The sequence below is a fragment of the Octopus bimaculoides genome, chromosome 17 (assembly GCF_001194135.2).
Source record: "Octopus bimaculoides isolate UCB-OBI-ISO-001 chromosome 17, ASM119413v2, whole genome shotgun sequence".
Classification (NCBI taxonomy): Eukaryota; Metazoa; Mollusca; class Cephalopoda; order Octopoda; family Octopodidae; genus Octopus; species Octopus bimaculoides.
In genome coordinates this window covers 46,272,381-46,293,146 of record NC_068997.1, presented here as the reverse complement: position 1 = coordinate 46,293,146, position 20,766 = coordinate 46,272,381, and the positions used below count along the sequence as shown (strand labels likewise).

At 36.6% G+C, this 20,766-nt stretch overlaps 1 protein-coding gene across 2 annotated transcripts in view; it reads right to left on the bottom strand.

Annotated features, from left to right (window-relative positions):
- The window catches only part of LOC106882103 (limb region 1 protein homolog), a 59,707-nt gene that overhangs the window by 37,429 nt on the left and 1,512 nt on the right, over positions 1-20,766 (bottom strand). The gene's annotated exons all lie outside the window — the stretch shown is intronic.

Genomic DNA, 20,766 nt, shown 5'->3' with positions numbered 1-20,766 from the left:
TGTGTGTGTGTGTGTGTGTGTGTGTGTGTGTGTGTGTGTGTGTGTGTGTATACACATATACATACACAGAATGGTTTTCTTTCAGTTTCCATCCAATCATAAGGCTTTGGTTGGCCTGGAGCTACAGTAGAAGACACTTGTCCAACATACCATACCATAGGATTGAACCCGGGACAATGTGGCTAGGAAACAAAATTCTTGCCACACAGCCACTGCTGTGCCTACATAATGTCCAATAAATGAACATAAAAATTAACACATTTACTAAAATAATAAACCATTGAAGAAAAAATTACCCAGAGACACTATACACATGAAAAGCAATAGTTAATACTTCCTTAACTATCTTAGCATAAGCTTAACTATTGCTCATGTAGATGGCATTGCTGAGCAATTTTCCCAACAGTGATTTATCATTTGTTCATTCATTTATTTGAAATCTATTTTTCCAAGCAAGCAAGGTTTATATGATGGTATTTGAGCTACAACTTTCACAACCAGATGGTCTTCCTGTCACCAACACTTACCTATTTTGCCAGCAAAGAATGTTTTGTTTCCAAAGGAATTTGAAAGCAAAGAACTTACTGACAATTTATTGACAGAAAACGTCAACAAACATCATCAGTTGCAGCCCAACCACAAACAATAACATCACTGCTTGCAGGTGAGCTGCAAATAGTGATGTCATTGAATGTAACCATAGCTCAGTACGGATCGTGAACATTTACACGACAGACTTCTTCCTGTTTCTATCTAACAAAATCCTTCACATGACATTGGTCAGCCCAGGGCCATACAAGGCACTTTGGCCATGTTACCATGCAAAGGGACTGAACCCAAAGCTGTGTGACTGAGAAGTAACTTCTCAGCCATACAACCCTGTTCATGCATACACACATATAATCAGTTGTGTGTGTGTGTTTGCTATTATGTTTGTTCCACCCACTCGTTTGACAATTAGCATTGGTTTGCTTACATCCCAGTAACATAGCGATTCAGCAAAAGAGACCGATAGAATAAGTACAGACTTATAAAGCTAGATTATGACCAGATTAATCAGGATGTGATATGTGCTTTCTCTTCTTGATTGAATTCAAAATCAAATTTCTTAACATTATTGGTTACTCTAATAGGCTCTAAATCAGGGGTTCTCAACCATTTTTTTATCTATGGACCCCTTTGATTATTATTTTACTTTGGTAGACCCCCACAAAGCCATTCAATGTTTAAAAACTGGTTTTATAGATACTTCTTTCAAAATTCCTATTTTGGTTTTCACACATCAACTTGGAGGTTGAACAATGTAAAATGCTAGAGAAAGAAACCTAGCTGTTTCTTACAATACATACCAATGCATAAATTGAAAGCAACATTTTTTCAGAGGCCTTTAAAATACTATTGTAGATCCCCAATTTACTCTTTTGTTGCGTGGACCCCAAAAATCCTATATGGACCCTCAGGGGCTATATGGACCCCAACTGAGAACCACTTATCTACATAGAATAAGTACAGACTAATAGAGGCCAATAACCCTACCTAGGGGAAAAAAGCCAAGTTACCGAAATTTCAATGACGGTGTAAAACCAACAAGACCTGGAAGCAACAGAAAAGACAAACTAGAGCTGAGAACAATGGAAGAAAATGTCAATGGCCTATTCTCTGAAGGAAGTAAAGGGTATACGCATATGTGTGTGCATTTGTTATGCCCAATATACTGCGAGGTCACTTAATCTCTGTGCTGTGTTTACACAAAGCTATCTGTCTCAGAAAAATCCAAAGATTTCATAGCACAAGAAAGACTTATTATACAACCCATGAAAAAAACATTAAAAAAAAAGGAAAGAAAAAAGGACATTAATATGTTAATAACTGACAGAACAACATTGAGTGACTGTAATGTTGTGTGAAAGAAACTTGAGAAGTCAAGGAACTACACAGACATAAATACTGAATAGAAAACATCACGGCATGTAAGTAATGTCTATTAACCTAGTTGTAATTAGTACAGCAGTAATAATAGACAATCACTCAGTTCTATAAAGATTCTCACAAGATGATTGCCTATAAATATAGACAGGTATATTTGAGAGAACAACTATACCGGAGTCTGTAAACAGTGAAAGAGCATCCTCTAATCAAATTGGTTAACTTTGTATATTTTTTATTTAGACATAGCCCATCCAAGATGTCCTTTATTCCTTGTGAGGATGAAAGGAAACTCCTGACACTACTTCTCAAACCATGAATAATAATAATAATGAAGATGATGATGATGATGATAATAATAATAATTACCATTTGCAATTCTGGTACAAGGGAAGCAATTTTTTGGAGAAAGGATTAGTTGATACCATCAACTCCAGTACTTGACTGGTACTTTATCAACACTCAAGCTGTCACTCTCTAGCCAACAAGATTATGGAGAGAGAGAGAGAAGTCAAATCACTCAGGCCATATCTGCCGTTCTCACTCACCTTCGAAATAAATTTGCTGGAGAGTAACATAACTCTACCCTCCAGCTTCCACTCTAAGTGGAACTTTAAAACAGTGATGAGAACTTGACAAGAGAGAAAAGTTACAATGTGTAACAAATTTTTTTTTTTGCCTTTAGCCTGTATAGGTGTTACTTCCTTTCTGCTTTTATCAAGAAATCAAGGGAAATGGCTCCCATTCCCTTCAAACTTTGCTTTTGTGACCTGGACATCAGTATTTTGAAACTAACCTATTTTTCATTACATTTCAGATAGTCAATGCTGACCTGCTGAAGCAGAAATAACATTATAGCAAATATTCTGCTCAATGTCACAGATTTGCTTGTCAGTTGCTTGACCTTATCCATTTGAGCATGTCCCTTAGTGACTGACAATATCTGCATCTCTGCTCTTGAGCAGGAGTAGTCAGGGAGCATCATAGCCATGTGTTGAGAGGGATTCTTTGGGGGTTTAAATAAATGTAAAAAAGCAAAGTTTGAAGGGAATATTAACTATTTTTCATACTTTCTAAAGATAAGCAAACAAGAAATGACAGTTGCTCCCCAAGGACAAAAATCATGTTACACAGTGCTATCTATCTTCAATACTTTCAGTACTACACATTCACCAAAACAACCAGACTTTCCCAATCAAAAGGAAATCAGTGGGAAATTTTCATGCTGGAATCAGCAGGCAACTGGATCCATAATCTCACAACAACAGCTGTTTGACAAAATCCAATAAATCAGCAATGACTGAACATTGAATAAGTGCATGCACAACAGATTATACATCACAGACAGGCTGGCTGATGGCACAAAGAGGACCAGAAGAGTACTTTTTGTGGCATCAAGTGTCTTGAACTGACAAAGCAGCCCAGTAGCCATGTCAAACCAGAGATTTCAAGAAGGATAGGAATACCAAGATGATTCTGAACAGATTAGTGAATGACCAAATAATAAAATAGCATACCTTATACAATGAAGGCACATGGCCTAGTGGTTAGGGTGTTGTACTCAAGATCAAAAGATTGCTGCTTCAAATAACAGATAGGGCAGGGCAGTGCGTTGTGTTCTTGAGCAAAGCACCTCATTTTACATTGCTCCAGTCCACTCAGTTGTAAATGAGTAGCCCTGTGACAGTCTGGCATCATATTCACTTATGCACCATGGAAACCAGCCCTGAGTCCTAACTCTCAAAGCAGTAATGTCCAGGGGTTGATGATGATGACGATGTGGTCTTACACATTTAACAACACAGACACAGACATTGTTGTATTGATATACTGCTTGATATACAGAAGAAAAACCGCTAAGCATTTAGCATGCCGGGCAAAATACTTAGCAGTATTTCATCTGTCTTTAAGTTCCGAGTTCAAATTCCACCAAGGTCAACTTTGCCTTTCATCCTTTCGGGGTCAATAAATTAAGAACCAGTTGCGTATTGGGGGGTCGATCTAATCGACTGGCCCCGCCCCCAAAACTTTCTGACCTTGTGACTAGAGTAAAAAAGTATAGTGATATACTGCTTGTCTACCAATTCTGCTACCAACAATAATTTTTTTTTTTTTTATTGTATTTTATCACAAGTGCAATGGATAAGGAGACATTACAAGGATAAGTTACAAACCAGTGGAGGTTAGGATCAAGGATTAGGCACATAAGAAAGCAGATGAGAAAAAACAATATAAATGACAATGTCTCCATAGGGACACAGCCATTTGGGGTATAGTCAGAAACCCTACAGATTCTGGGTTTTTCATACTATCAAGAGCAAGAGCCCTGTCCCAGCAGTGGTCAACAGCCATACATTTACATACTCAGAGTAAACCCATTCACTCAAGTCATACATTCACATGCTATGTATAGACCCAATCACTCAAGCCATACTCAATCCCTTTCAGGAAATTTACAGGAATGCAATACTTCCTCTCCTCATCCTCCTCTGTGAGTTGATTTGAGTTCATCAAACGGGAAGGTCCTTATCCTCAATCTTATTAATCTCATCCCCCAAACTATTTCTCTTCATCATAGCCACCAAACATAGAGGAAAAACTGACCATCCTTACTTCATCATTATTCGATGTCCACTTTTTCATGCCTGCATGGGTTGGATGGAATTTGTTGAGGCATGGTTTCTTTGGCTGGATGTTTTTCCTGTTGCCAACCCTCACCATTTCCAAAGCAAGCAAGCAAGATAGTATTTCACATGACAAGACATATTTTTAACAGAAGACCAGAAACAAACATCACTTGTATGACAGGGACTTGCAACAATCACACACTATCAAGACAAGGTACACACACGCACACACAAAATGGGCTTCTTTCAATTTCCATCTCACAAATTCACTCACAGGGTTTGTACCCTAGTTAACCCTTATGTCACCATATTCCTGTTAAATTACATGTTTTTCTTTTGCTTTATTTGGAAAATAATGAAGAATAGATAGTAAAATAATTATCTCGTTATTAAGCTGATGCTTGAAATAAATTAAACATGAAATTTTAATGGGAGGTTTTAATTCAAACCACTTTAAAACAGAGTTTATACCATAGAACCAGGGGCAGTTTGGTATGAAAAGGGTAAATGAAAATAAAAATTACATGACCTAGTAGGTCATAATTTGATAACATTACTTGGATTAACACATTAAGCCAGATTTAGATTTTAGTAGGACTCATTGAGTAATGCATTTATAATTCAGTAAGTCACAATGAAATTTTATTCCCTATGGTCATAAAGTGTGACACAACTTAAGCTTCAAATAAAAGCTGGTATACTTTGAACACATGTCTGCTACACCAGCACTAAGTTAGGGCTAAACAACAACAACACAAAAACAAACACCAAAGTTCAACTGCTATATTAACAGACCAAAGCCACAATAGTTATGGACACTATGCTCACAGATTCCAATTTCGCTATAGCTTACATTGATGACATACTCATAAAAAGTGAATCTCGTGGTCAGCATACCGAGCATGTTAAAAAGGTGAAGAAAAAAAAATTTATTTCCTTCCAACAGAAGTCAATCTCAAAAGGGGAAATGTTGTGGTGATAGACATTAACACCACTGGGTAATTAACAGATGGACTCTTTGGGCTATTATAAAGAGTAACATTATCATTGAGATGACAGAGAGTATTTAGAGTCTCAAGTAGCAGTAGTCAAAAGTATATTTTTGAATTCATTGCTTTACTTCCAGTTTGTTAAATCGTATATCTAAAATGCAAGGATACAAAAGTTACCAATCCACCTGAGACCGATCTTGATTCCAGGACAAAAACATCCTGTTTTAGAGTGATCTAAATTAAAATCTTCCAGCAAAATTTGATGCTAATTGGAGGCTTCAAACACCAGCTTAATAACGACCAAATTATTTTACTAATTTCTTAATTTTTTAAAAAATTAATTGAAACAAAGAGAGAATATTGCAACAGAAATACAATAAGGTTAAATTTCCCAACAAATTTGAAGAATTCTTCCCCCAACTTTTTTTTCTATTATTAAGGTTTTTTTCACATGAAAAAATCTGTCTAGTAGTAAAGACCCACTAATAGTACAGTGATTAAAAGAACTGGAATAATGTAAACTAGAGCAGGTTGTTTATTCATTAGTCAAAAATATAGGACAACAACAAACCTTTAATAAGAACAAGGTACAAACAACCACAAATACCTATTGTCATTAGATGTATAACTAACAATGATTGTATTTGTGCTTCTGTGTTGCTTGACGTATAAAATCTGATACACATAAATTGGGGCACAGTAAATGTAACTAGGGAGCAACTCTCATTGCAGACATGGATTGCCTGAAACAAATCCCATCAGAGATTTTAAAACTCACTTGTATAGCTCACTCGGCAGTGAGAGAGAGAGTGTGAGAGAATGGGTATACATGGGTGTGTGTGTGTGAATAAATGCTAAGCAATTTGCTTTTTGTAACAATATATCAAATGTGTGTCATTTTTTTCTCAAGGTTTCAAGGTTTTGATTTTGCCCAGGTTGAGAATTGTATTAATCGGGTTGCTGTTTCATCTAAAATGTACAGCAAGTAATGATCATATTATGCTGCTATACCCATGTGGTTTAGCTAGCCAGTAAGTCAACAATATTATATCATATAGGCGCAGGAGTGGCTGTGTGGTTCCAGGTTCATTCTCACTGCGTAGCACCTTGGGCAAGTGTCTTCTACTATAGCCTGGGGCCAACCAAAGCCTTGTGAGTGGATTTGGTAAACGGAAACTGAAAGAAGCCCATTGTATATATGTATATACATATGTGTGTGTGTGTGTGTCTCACCAACATCGCTTGACAACTGATGGTGGTGTGTTTACGTCCCCATAACTTAGCAGTTCGGCAAAAGAGACCGATAGAATAAGCACTAGGCTTACAAAGGTCAATTTGCTCAACTAAAGGTGATGCTCCAGCATGGCTGCAATCAAATGATTGAAACAAGTTGATTTAGTAGACAGAAACTGAAAGAAGCCCATTATGTGTATGTGGGTGTTTGTCCCCCACCACTACTTGACAACTGGTGTTGGTTTGTTTACATCCCTGTAACTTAGTGGTTTGGCAAAATAGACCAATGGAATAAGTACCAGGGTTAAAAAATTAAAAAAAGCACTTGTGTGGATTCATTTAAGTACAAATTCAAGGTGGTGCCCCGGCATGGACGCAGTCTAATGACCAAAACAAGGTATGTGTGTGTGTGTGTGTGTGTTTCCTTGTTTTGACATCATGTGATAGTTGTAAATGAGGATCACTGTCAGACAAGCATTTCCAATATTCTGCAAAACATGTCTGGCTATGGGAAAATATGCCTCATCAAAATTCTATCTTACCCATGCGACCATGATAAAAGTGAACGTGGTGTTGGTGATGAAAATAAAAGGCACAATGACTTATTCAAGGTTGGTGATAAAAGGTCATGTAACAACTGCTTCAGCAAGTAAATTGTTTCACTCTTTTCTTACACTTGGCATATATAAGTGGGGCTTCAATGAAACAAGTGAGTGTATAGGACTTACATTATGTGCAGATTTAATATAGACAAAAACCGAATGCATTGCAAATGACAGGATCAAAATGTTGGCAGATGTATGCAGGAGAGATGGTACAGAAATATAATGCATGCTCAATGAAAAATTTCTGTGAATTGATTGTAGAAGATACTGATGGAACAAATGCAAATAAGAACTAGCAGACTGAGGAAGCAGCAGAGAACATCTGGTTAATTATTAGGTATCACTGAGGAGATCAAGATTAACCCTTTCGTTACCAACCCAACTGAAACTGGCTCTGTAGTAGAAATGTTTTGTTTTCATAAGCTTTGCATTAAAATCTTCCAACAAATCTTAGTCACAATTTATGTTCCTAACACTAGCTTAATGATAGCTAAGTTATTTTACTAAATTCTTTGTTTTATTTAAAATAATTGAAAGAAACACAAAGTATTTCAAAATAAATATGGTAACGAAAGGGTTAAGGGAGTGATGTTGATGGAATATAAACAAGACTAGAAAAAATAAAGCTAAATCAAATGATATGATCTGATTCAATCTAACATAGCAGACCAGATTTTAATAAGCCAAACAAATGATGAAATAATGGCTGCATCTTTTTGTGACTTACATAACAATTCTGAGTTCGAATCCTGCCAGAATTACACACACACACACACACACATATATATTATCATCATCATTTAATATCCTTTGGTTAGATGGTTTGATAGGATCTGCTGGGTCGAAGGACTACATCATGCTCCAGTGTTTGTTTTGCCATGTTTCTATAGCAGGAAACCCTTCCTGGCACCAACCACTTGACATTATGCAATGGGTGCTGTTTTCATGCCACCAGTACTAGTGAGGTCACTATGGAGCTTGCAAGATTATGAACCCCAAGGTCAGGAGCAGCTTTACACTAGAAGATGAGGGACTAAAGTAGGAGAGAAGTGGGGAGAGAGCAAAACAGGTTTATGACTATTTGCATTTTAGAAGGGAGAACAAGCATGATTAGGCAGAGCTGCAAAAAGATAAATAAGTGGTAATGCGGTGTCCAGGTGGCCCCTCAAGATATGAGCCAAGTAGAAGTGAGCGGGGAACAAGGAACAAGGAGTGTGAGTGGTTGGGTGGGGGAGCAAGACATGAGGGACTGGGAGGAGGGAGATCGGCAACAGCTGTAAAGATTAGGCAGAGCTGAAGGACAAATGTGGGGAATGATTATTCAGGGGTAGGGAACGACCAGGGATGCAAGCTTTGAGTTTGCCCATCTGGGTACGTTTGCATTCCAGGTAATCTTCACATGACATCATCTGAGCAAAAACAGTGATATCAGGTTTATATCCCTTGTAAACAATACCTCTTGTAACTCAGCAACTGCAACATATGAAGGTCAATGAAATGAAAAAAAAATCCCTTACTTGTAAAACAAGTAAGAGTTGGCAACGAGAAGGGCACTCAGTATAAAATACTGCAGCAATAAGTCTCCACCAAACCCATACCAGCATAGAAAAGTGAACATAAAACGACGAAAATAAACATCCTAGTAAACTAAAAGGAGAACATGTAAACAAACATGTTTGTCTGATACATTTACTTTTTTTTTTTTTGCTACTTTTTTTTTTTAATCACATGATTAAAAGTTTATGGAAGAAAACTTGATCATGTCATAAGACACCAAACAGTTGATGCAGTGCCTCCATCACATGACCATTCTCTTACCCATACATATACATATTCTCCACCCTGCTTGCTCAGTGACACATTTAATTTGCAAATATACTATCTACATCCTCTTTGCATGGTTCTTGCCTTCTCTGCTCACATTTATTCCTCAGTACTGCCTCAAAAAGATTTGTTAAAAAATAAAAGAAGACAGTCTTGAAACATCAAGATGATTCTTCTCCCCATGGCATAGAAACTTATGAATTGCTCTACATCAAAGTAAATATTCAAGGTTTTACTCGAAGACAAGCATTACTCATGAAACGCACACCATACACATACATGAAGACACACATGCTCACGCATTTTCTCTCTCATCTGCACTCACAGAATCCATTATGCCACACAAATTCACCAGTGCATGCACACATACAGATGCACATTCACATACATTTTCCCTTTCTCCCTCACATCTATATAAATATAGAACCTGCAAACATGGAGACAGACAAACCAGAAGCAGACCTGAAGCAGAGAAGTTACAAATGGCAACAAAAGGACTTTCACAAACTTGGCTGACTGACTAACAGAACGATTAATCAAACAACTGATTAGTTAATCAGTTAAATCAGGGGTTTTCAAACTGTTGTCCGCAGACCACAGGGGGTCTGCAAGGACAAGACAGGGGGTCCGTGGACAGCAAATACTTTTTATGGGCAATTTGATTTTATATATGTTTTTTAATCGAAATCTTTTAATTGACAATAAACCTATTTGTTAAATACTGTTAAATAAATAAATGTAAAAATATATGTTATTTTAAGCAAATATTTATGTATAAATTTCATAAGCGTTTATAAGGGGGTCCCTAAGGTAAAGCCTGAAATATAAAGGGGTCCGAAAGTCAAAAAGTTTGAAAACTTTTGAGTTAAATGATTAACTAATTGACAAATAAAAATAAAGTGAAATAAAATTGAGTGCCTTGTTTGTCATTGGCATAATGACTGTCTCAAGATTCAACAGAATGTTGTATCAGTGTTATGCTAGCATTGATTTCTAATTGTGGCACAAGGCCAGCAATTTCAGAGGAGTGGGTAAGTCAATTACATCAACCTAAGTGCTCAACTGGTACTTATTCTATCGACTCCAAAAGGATAAAAAGCAAACCTGACCTCAGCAGAATTTGAACTCAGAATGTAATGCTAATATTATTGCTGCATTACATGTGTTTTACATGGTCACAAGTGTTCAAGACTAAGGTGACTACCAATTCACTGTCAGAAAGCACAGTTAATCCATTATGTCAGGAAGCTTTTTTAAAATTGATTATGTGCAGATATCATCACTTAATAACAACGACCTTTCAGTTAACGACTCAGCAATAATAGAATCTTATCATCGTTGCTTTGTCAATGGACATTTGTGATGATAAATAAAACCGGTTTCCATCAAAGGCAAATATGGTAATCATTTGAGAAAAAGTTTCTGTTATGGTAAAACCCTTGGAAAGTGAGGAAATGATATTTAGCAGTACAACATCTCTGATAATGTCACCACTTCATAATCATTTAACATCCACTTTTCCATGCTTCCTTGATGACTCAGATAAAATTTGTTGAGGCAGCCACAGGCGTGGCTGTGTGGTAAGAAACTTGCTTCCCAATCACATGGTTAGAGGTTCAGTCCGATTGCATGGCACCTTGGGCAAGTGTCTTCTACTATAACCTCGAGCTGACCAAAGCATTGTGTGTGGATTTGGTAGACGGAAACTGAAGGAAGCCCATCGTATATATATATGTATGGATATATTTGTGTGTGTGTGTGTGTGTGTCTGTCTCCCCTCCATCGCTTGACAACCGATGTTGGTGTGTCTACATCATTATTTGATGTCTGTTTTTCGTGCTGGCATAGGTTGGACGGTTTGACAGGAGCTGACCAGCTGAAGGGCTGTTCAGGTTCCATCTGTTTTGGCATGGTTTCTGCAGCTGGATGCCCTTCCTAACGCCAAAATATAATATATATACAGCTCAAGAGTAACAATTGCAGGCAGACTAATTAAACAGAATCAGCTACATCATCTTTTTCTATGCGTGTTGTTCATTACCACTTTACTGGGAATCCAGCAGAGATGACGTTTAACCTATTCCTGCCACAGCACCAATATGGCATGACAGGGTTAAGACGATAAGTAACACCAACAGTCAAATTACTGGAAAATTTCAGAATTTATAGACTGATCTGAATAAACTAGAGTTTTTTAATAATAGAGAAAAAAATGCCATTTCAAACTAAAACAACTTGATAACTTACTCATTGAAAATTTAGGAAAGTTTGATGGAAACTGATAAAGGAATTAATGCTGTCGGTGTTGTTGCTGTTGAATTTTTCATCTTTTATACGTTTCAGTCGTTGGACTGTGGCCATGCTGGGATACTGTCTTGAGGGGTTTAGATAAACAAGCCAACCCTATTACTAATTTTTAAAGTCTATTACTAATTCTGTTGGACTCTACTGTCAAACTACTATAGAGAGGTAAACAAACCAACATCAGATGATGCCAAGTGGTGCTGGGGGACAAACACACACATTACTACATACGACAGGCTTGTACATAGTTTCTGTCTACCAAATTCACTCACCAGACATCAGTCAGTCAGGAGCTATAGTCGAAGACAGATAACCAAGGTGACACACAGTGTGACTGAACCCAAGATTACTGGATTGCAATAATAAAAAAAAAAAAAATCCATATGAAACAAGATGTTGATAGTTTGCCATAAATCTGGGAGTTTAAAATTCCAGGAAAATTGTGAGTTTAGGGGGTTATAAAGCTAACAACGTTTTTAAAGAAAATATCAGGTCATGCTATTTTCAGGCAAGATCATTACCAACACACATTAAACCATCTGTCATAACAAAGGTTGAAGAAACTAATTAATGACAGACAGTCTTTTTTTTTTAAAAAAAAAAAGGTTCCTTCTCATAGGAATAAATAGGCCTCTCTTTAAATGGTTGAGTGTGCGGAAGGCAGATGGAGGTCTCAGAAAATGGGGAGATTATCAAAGAGCAATTGAGCAAATTTTTTTCATTTTTTTTTTTCAGATTCACATCCAACAGGTACGGGAATAGTTGTGTGGCTATGAAGCTCATTTTCCAACCACATGGTCTCAGGTTCAATTCCTATGTGCAACACCTCAGACAAGTGTCTTCTACTATAACTCTGGGCCAACCAATACCTTGTGAGTGAATTTAGTAAACAGGAACTGTATGGAAGCCCATTGCATGAGTGGGAGTGGTTGTGCATGTAGGGGGGTGGGGTGTATACGCACACACATACATACACGAATGCGTCTGTCAGTGTCCTTCCCCCACCTGCTTGACAACCAATGTTGATCTGTTTATATCCACATAACTTAGTAGTTCGACAAACAATCTGCCAAATGTAATGCTCATTTATTTCCATTGTTATGAATTGTCATGCAGTTTCAAGATTATGATGATGTGATTGTTTATTCTTAGAATGACATTGTAGGGTAGGAGTGAGAGGCAGGATCTAGCTGACTTGAACATAAAACAGGTAGAATATTTGGGAAGGATACGGTCAGTTTAAAAGCTAAAGGGTTAAAGATGGTAGAAACAATTAAGTCAAAGGCAAAACTCAGAAAATGAGAAACATTAAAAACACAAGAGAAAATCAAAAACGTTTTTGTTCTGCCAGTTCAAAAATCTTAAGTACATCAAAATTAAAACTAAAAACCTGAACACCTAAAGCAAAAAATTACCATTTTAAGAGAAAAATAACTCAATTAGACACATTACCCTTCTTTTTCAAGATTAAAGCATTGGTTTTCTTTTGGTTTCTTTTTATTTGTTTCAGTCATTTGACTGTGGCCATGCTGGAGCCTTTAGGTGAACAAATCGACCCCAGGACTTATATTCTTTGTAAGCCTAGTACTTATTCTATCAGTTTTTTTTTTGCCGAACTGCTAAGTTATGGGGACATAAACACACCACCGACGGTTGTCAAGCGACGGTAGAGGGGTCAAACACAAACACACAAAGATATATATGACAGGCTTCTTTCAGTTTCCGCCAACCCAATCCACCCACTAGGCTTTGGTCAGCCCAAGATATAGTAGAAGACAAAATAGGGTATATCACTGGACCATTTAATAATGAGAATTATGGATGTAAAACTACCAAAGAATAAAACCAATGAAAATCTTTTCCCAGACTTGTCAATGTCTATGAAAAATGCATTGATTATTATTTAGAGAACATATTGTGGCTTGCATTGATAGGTAGACTCGGTGTCCCATTTTCATGGAGTGTTCAACAATAAAAGGCATATGTGGAATATAAACTGAGCTTAGTTTCAATATCAGTAGTTTAGATTTCTATCACAAAAGAGATTGCTTTAACAATCAATTCAAGTAAAAATGCTATTATCATGAATACTTTCACAAGATAGCTACCATGTACTATATTTATCAATAGTGTTTACAGCTGAAACAAGATACGCAAATAACGATAGGGAAGCCTTGGCAACTGTACAGTGAATTTACTTGAAGAGCATAATATTTCTGCCTGGTCAAAAATTTTAACTGGCCTCAGATGATACACCGTCAGAGCGTACTTTCAGCAACAATTCAGTAGCATCTACACATTATCTTACGGTGGGCTTTTTTGATTATGAAATATGTTATGCAAAAGGATCTGGAAATACCCCATGTTGATGTATTGTCACAGACGCAATTTAATAATCATGTTGGTTTGGATGAATGAGGATTTTGTTTCTTTTTTTTCATATCTCTATTGTAGAAACTGATGTTATATGAAACTTAGAGGCTGCCAATTACATTACGGTGTTAATTATTATTAAAAAAATTTCAATAATAACTGGATAAATTGTTCTATTGTTGACAGGCCATTGAAAATTAATAGTTGATGGTATCAAGTGTAATGAATAATTAATTGTTCCATAAGCTGAATGAATAACTGACAACAGCTGTGCATGGTGATGTACACTCTGGCTCAATGGCAACAAGAAATTAGATAAAATTAGAAACATGATGGCTACATTAATATGACAATGTGGATGTCTTACATGGTGAGATATGAAAACGGTTTGGCTGTTAATTCTATCAGGACAAATGACCAGATAGAGAATATCTTGTTAGCTCAGCTCAAGTATCTACGTAGAAGTTTTATCTTTGTGTCATATCTTGAAAGTTATGTTTCTATGATTGACTTAAAAATGGCTTTTTCTATGATAACATGTGGGAATGAGAACAAGCCAAAACTAATTTATATAATGGACCTTAAAAAAAAAAACCAACAAGTGTACTGGGGTGATACGTGTGACGCGAGCAAGAATAACTGAATCTTATTTATGTTGAAAATAAATTTTTTGAAATAACTGTTCCAGGAATTCAAAGGAAAGTCTCCCTTGTATTTCATCATGTAAGGTGGCTGACATGTGCTGGAGTTTTATACATACATGATCTAAAGGAATTAAAACATGGGTACTAATCTGGGACATTTAGGATGCCTACCTTCTTCCAAATATCTAGAAGGGTTATTTCAAAAAATTCCTTTTCTGCATCACGAAATTGTAAACGATGCTATTGGCTTCAATATTGGCTGGAAATTGTTTAAGATGGGTGGTGAGTAATGAGTTTTAAGTAAACAATATGATAATAAAAAAATGACTGTCAAGTTATAATAATAATCCACTAATTTAATTAGCAGCGAGTTTCCTTCATTGTTTGTCTATCCCTATGATATGCAGATCAAAAGTAATTAGCTGCTTTATTACATCATTATGTGTTTGAATTTTCATGGAAATACTGACAAATCATAAGAGCTGAATATGGAGCAGGAAAGTACATAAAGCTTAAATGCCTATATACAAATTGAGTGTGCATGTATGTTTATAATGTATGTATAAGAGGTTTGCAGATTGACAGAATTTTTAGGGTATCCCTACTCTTTATATTCTCAGGGCAAACACCACCAAGGTTAACTTTTGCTTTTTATCCAATAGCATAGCAGCAGTGAAGGAAGGGAAGGGGGCCCACCCAGAGCAATGCTTTTATGGGGTTAAGCACTTTTAGGTCTACTGTGTAAGCCTGTGTATGCAGGGGTCTGTCAGAAGTGGAGGAGCGACAAATTCAAGGGTTGCCTCAGGCAGCACAAATTTAAGCTACACCACTGCCTTTATCTTTCTGGGGTCGATGTAATCAATTGTTTGTTCTCTTCCCCACAAAATATCTGGCCTTGTGCCTATAAGAAATAACATTTTATTCATTAAATCAGTGATTCTCAACCAGGATCGATCCATGCAGCAAAATAGTAAATGGGGTTCCAAAATACTGTTTTAAGGGGGTCCCTGAAAAATTTTTGCTTTAGATGTATGTATTGCAAGGAACAGCCAGGTTTCTTTCTCTAACGTTTTACACAGTTCAACCTACGCAAGGTAATGTGTGATAAACAAAACAAATAGGAATTTTGAAAGATGTTTCTACAAAACTAGTTTTTAAACGTCGAATGACTATGGGGGTCCACTGGAATAAAACAGTAATCAAAGGAGTCCACAGATAAATAAAGGGCCAAGAACCCTGCATTAAATGATAAAGCAGTGCGTATATTTTATTTAATTAATAACTTCCAATTTCAGTAAAGTTTGCCACAATTAATTAACTGTAAGACTACAATTAGTGATAATGATAGAATGAAGAGGAGTATCAAAACATGGCAAGTAACAAACAATACATAAAGGAGTATCTCTTATCCTACACTTGTTTCAGTCATGATGGGGCACACAGATGTAAACAAACCATCACTTGCCAAGTGGTGGAGGGGGATAGACACACACACACACACACAACTGTGGCCATGATAGGGCACTGGCTTGAAGGATTTTACTCAAACAAATCAACCCCAGTACTTATTTTATTATTCTCTTTTGCTGGACTGCTAGGTTACACAGATGTAAACAAACCATCACTTGCCAAGTGGTGGGGAGGGATAGACACATACATACACACACGTATATGTGTATATAGATAGGGAGAAAGAGAGACAGACAGACAAACAGAAATGCAGTGCATTCCAGAAGTTTTTAGATTTTTTTAAGGAGCGGTAGTTATAACTGTCCAAGCTACTGAAATTTTAGAAAAACCATTTCTTTTGAGCTAAGCTGACCTGCCAACTTTCATTATTCCGGATTGAGGAAGTGGGTATAACAACACTTTGAACACACCCTACAAAATACTACTTGTCACAGCTAACTAGTTTGCAGAATGCAATTGGGGCGTGAAAATAATTTGGAAGCTTGCTATGCAATAAAGTTTTGTGTTGAACATGGCAGAAATGCAACAGAAATTTATGAAATACTCCAAACTGCTTATGGATTAACTTGTATGACCCAAGTATCTATTGGGTTGTCTGGAAAGTTCGTGCAGATTTTTAAAGGAAAGAAAAAGCTCAATAAATACTTGCCATTACATTTTTAATCAACCAAATATGAACCATTTTGTTGCACAATGCGTCTCCATCTTTCCTTTAACTTGAAAATACCCTCTTAACAGAATTGAGGTGGTTTCATGGCAAATAAGTTGAAAGGTAAGCTACTATAAAACGGCACGAACTTTCTGGACAACCCAATATTTTTCACTGGCATAAGAGGCCAAAAAACATGTCCATTAGGAATCACATGATGATCTCACTTTTTTTTAACAGAAAAGGCATCATCTACATCCACTGGATTCCTCCTTAGCAGATGGTCCACAAGAAGTACTTTGTGGAGGTTTTGAGGGAGCTTAGGAAGAGATTTCATCGCAAAAGGCCAGAGCACCTGCACCATTTGATCATGATAACCAAGTATTTGACAGAGACAGGCATCAAAACTGTACTTCGCCCTCCCTACAGTCCAGACCAACCTTGCTCCCTGTGACTTTTTGTTGTTCCCCAAGATGAAGGAGGTTGTGACAAGAGGTCCCCAGAAGTGGCTGCAGTGTTACAAGTGCACTGATGTCAGAGGATCCTACTTCAAAGGAGATTAGAGATTTGGGCTTTGAAATTAAATGTTTCTCTTGAAAAAGTTTCAAAACTTCTAGAACACGCCTAGTGTGTGTGTGTGTGTGAAGATAAGGTCCAAGGATCAAGGTGTTGGAAGTTAGTGAGCTTTGGGCAGTCCATAGATCAAATCTCCTGCAGGTTAACATGGGGTCCCTTGACAACAATGTGAACTTCATTTGATTAAGGTATTTTGTCCCAGCGAGTAGATTGCGGATTACCCCTCGTTTGGATAATAACTATTTCTGACATTCTGCTAGCTATGAAACCTGTAGCATACGCTTGAGGGAAATTCCTCTCTCTCTCTCTTATATTTACATAAATACGAACGTAGTAGATAACAGCTAGCCGCTCTCAGGTGGCTAAATCGATGCAATGAATGGTATTTTTAATCGGAAACTAAAAGGAAAACGAAACAAGAGAGAAAGAGGAAAATATGTAAAAGATAAAATAGATAAAGCATCTTGTTTAATGATGGGAGGGGGGGGGTATGCATTCTTTTTTTCTTTTTGCAGAACTTTAAACTCACTAAATGACTGACATTTTGATATTAGGTTAACATTATACAGACACGTATTTGTATGTGAGGGTGACATACGTATATTGCCAGAAGTACACACATACGAATTATACAAACACACACACATATATATATATATATATATATATATGGATGGTGTATAAATGCCATTACACATATATATTAATAAGAATAAGTATGTAAATACAAACTTGTGGATGAAGTTTTGTGTAAATTTTACTTTTTCAGAACTTTAAACTTACTAAATGACTTTAAATAAAATTTAAAAAATAATAATAAAAGGGGTACTATTATGTTATAAAAACACAATAATAAGGAGTATGACGTGTGTGTAATGATAGAAGTAACATCATCTATAAATTTACATGAGTCATGATGTACACGTATTACACCAGTATACGGACAGAAAACAACATTACTATCTCAACAGTTTATCCCCGTCTTCCATCCAAAACCAAGTTAGTCATTCCTTCATTCTTCATCATCCAAGTAGAGACGCGAGAGAATGTCTGATGATGGGTGACACTGACGAAAAAGGAGGCGACTGTTGATAGGGTGTCATCTAAGCAGGACCCTTCACAACTAGTCTCTGAGAGGGAGGTTAAATACATAACCTTTGCTAGTCCAAAGCATTTTCATAAGTTTGTCCCAAACGTCAATGGTTGTATCCAGATTTTTAGTCAGCCCCTTTCTCCTACGAGAAATGCTATGAATAATATAGAGGTGTCCTTTCATAAGTTCCAAATTTGGTGGTTGAGAAAATTAGAAATGTGTACCATATATGATGCATTGATACCAGGGAAATATGCCCAATGTATCACATGTGATACACAGATAGGCGACGTGTAGAGGGTTTTTGTTTTTTTTATTTCCCGCTAGGACATCAAGTGTTTAATTGTTAAGATTCAGTTTTCACTCTCGACAGTGGACGCCACTGTCCAAGCGTCTTAATCCATGCAGACGTGAGCGATCCTTGACTTTAGGACATCACTTTCACTTTCCAAAATTCAAAGATCGACTATTTGAATGTAACATTAAAGTAAATGGAACGCATTAATTATGATATATCTTCTGCCACCTTTGACAAATAAGGTATAGGCTACCCCCTTACTGAACTTTCCGCGGGAATTCCCACATGATCGATAAGGCAGCATTTGATAATGTTAGTACTAGAGTGAGGGATTATATGGGGTGCTTAAACCAGATTTCCGCCAAATACATTTCCCAAACGGATGGTTAAGGTTGGAATAGCATTAATCATACGTCAGCTCGAACATGCTTGACCTGGGGCAAAACAGCAACTTATTCTCCGCTCTATAACCTGGGCCTTTAAGTGTTATATACCTCCACCATTGATACAAAATATAAACCACAACTTCCCAACCACTGGGGAAAACAATCTAACACGATTTAGAAAATACTACAACGATAGTGACTGGATTGAAGAACGAAACAGGGAAGAAAGAGATAAGAAATCCAAATGCAAGTAAAATGTACTTTGTCGGTGACCTGGTTTCGATTTCAATTGCAACCTTTCACTTGACATCGCTAGGACTTGTAAAAGAAGAGAAAAAAAACCTGTGTTACGCATTTGCACTTACAATCTGAGAAGTATTACCTACGTGGTAGTATTAATGTAATGTTAGAAGAGATTGAGGGTCGTGTACCTTAAGCAATCAGTAAATCGAACTGGCCAGTGAGTGAGATTTTGAACTCAATCTGGTATAGTGTGCGAAAGGATTAAAACAAAATAGAGAAGAATTCTTTAGGAGACACCTCTTTCAATCCTAACGGGAACAGCAACAAAGAAAGACACCATGTTAGAGCGTAAACAAACGGTAGCACTGGTTGAAACATGAGTGAGAATTGTGTCATGGGTAGCATGGCCACTTGTAGTAGTGGTAGTAGTTAGTCTCTTGTATAGGTATGACGTTTCAAAATTGAAGATAGGAGGGGGTGTTCAATTATCTTTTCTTTTATCTTATCAAATTGATAATTAATTAATTAACGAGGTTAAGCTTCATTCAATCTGAAATCGAAACTAGACAGCAAGCCCAACTAACAAAACTAAATGCAGTAAAGTACCTTAATAAATGCATATATATTTTTTTCTAAATTGGCACAAGGCCAGAAATTTGTACAGAATTGGGGGTTTAAAATAAGTGAAACAAAACAACTACATTATATGTTATATACAAGATCTATTGACCCCGGTATGAGTGTTGAAAAGCAAACAACGACACCGAATAGAATTTGAAGACGAAATACAATGTGACTAATTATCCACAGAACATAGTTGACAAATACTGAATGTTTTCATTCCAGGGAGGCTTTTGCGACGTTAAGAGAAAATGCAACTGGAAAACGAAAACCAGTTCGACTGAGTATAATCTCAAAAGAACAAATTATATTTATTATTAATGATATGTATTTCATTCACTTTGCAGTGTTCTGAACTTGGAATCAGGAGGTCAGGATCAGTTGCAACAAGTATTGATTTCTTGCTGAAGTAGGAAGTGATATCTGGTGGTATAACTTGATTATCACTATTCTAACACATCTTTTATATTTTGCTTGTTTCAGTCATTAGACTGCGACCATGCTGGGGCAGCGCAACATTCTAGCTTTTTTTTTTTTTTTTTTTTTACTAACTACGGAGCGAGAAACGATAGTCTAATAAAATTCCATTCATATTCAGGATTCATTATAGAAACAGAATTCGATCCCAAAGCATTTAGTGGCTATCATTTATATATTGCATGAAATAACTAAAAACATTAAAAGTAAATCAGAGAACAATCCAGTTTAAAAGAGTATACTTCACAAAAGTAAACAGTAAGACGATAGAATGATTTTATCGATCACTAGACGACGTACGTCACAGTTGACCTCGAAGAGGCCTGAATTAGTCTGTAAAGCAACTGTTGGGATTTGAACTCAGAATATCACAAATATATAACAGCAACTTCTTACATCTACACAATGCTCATCTATAGGAAGGT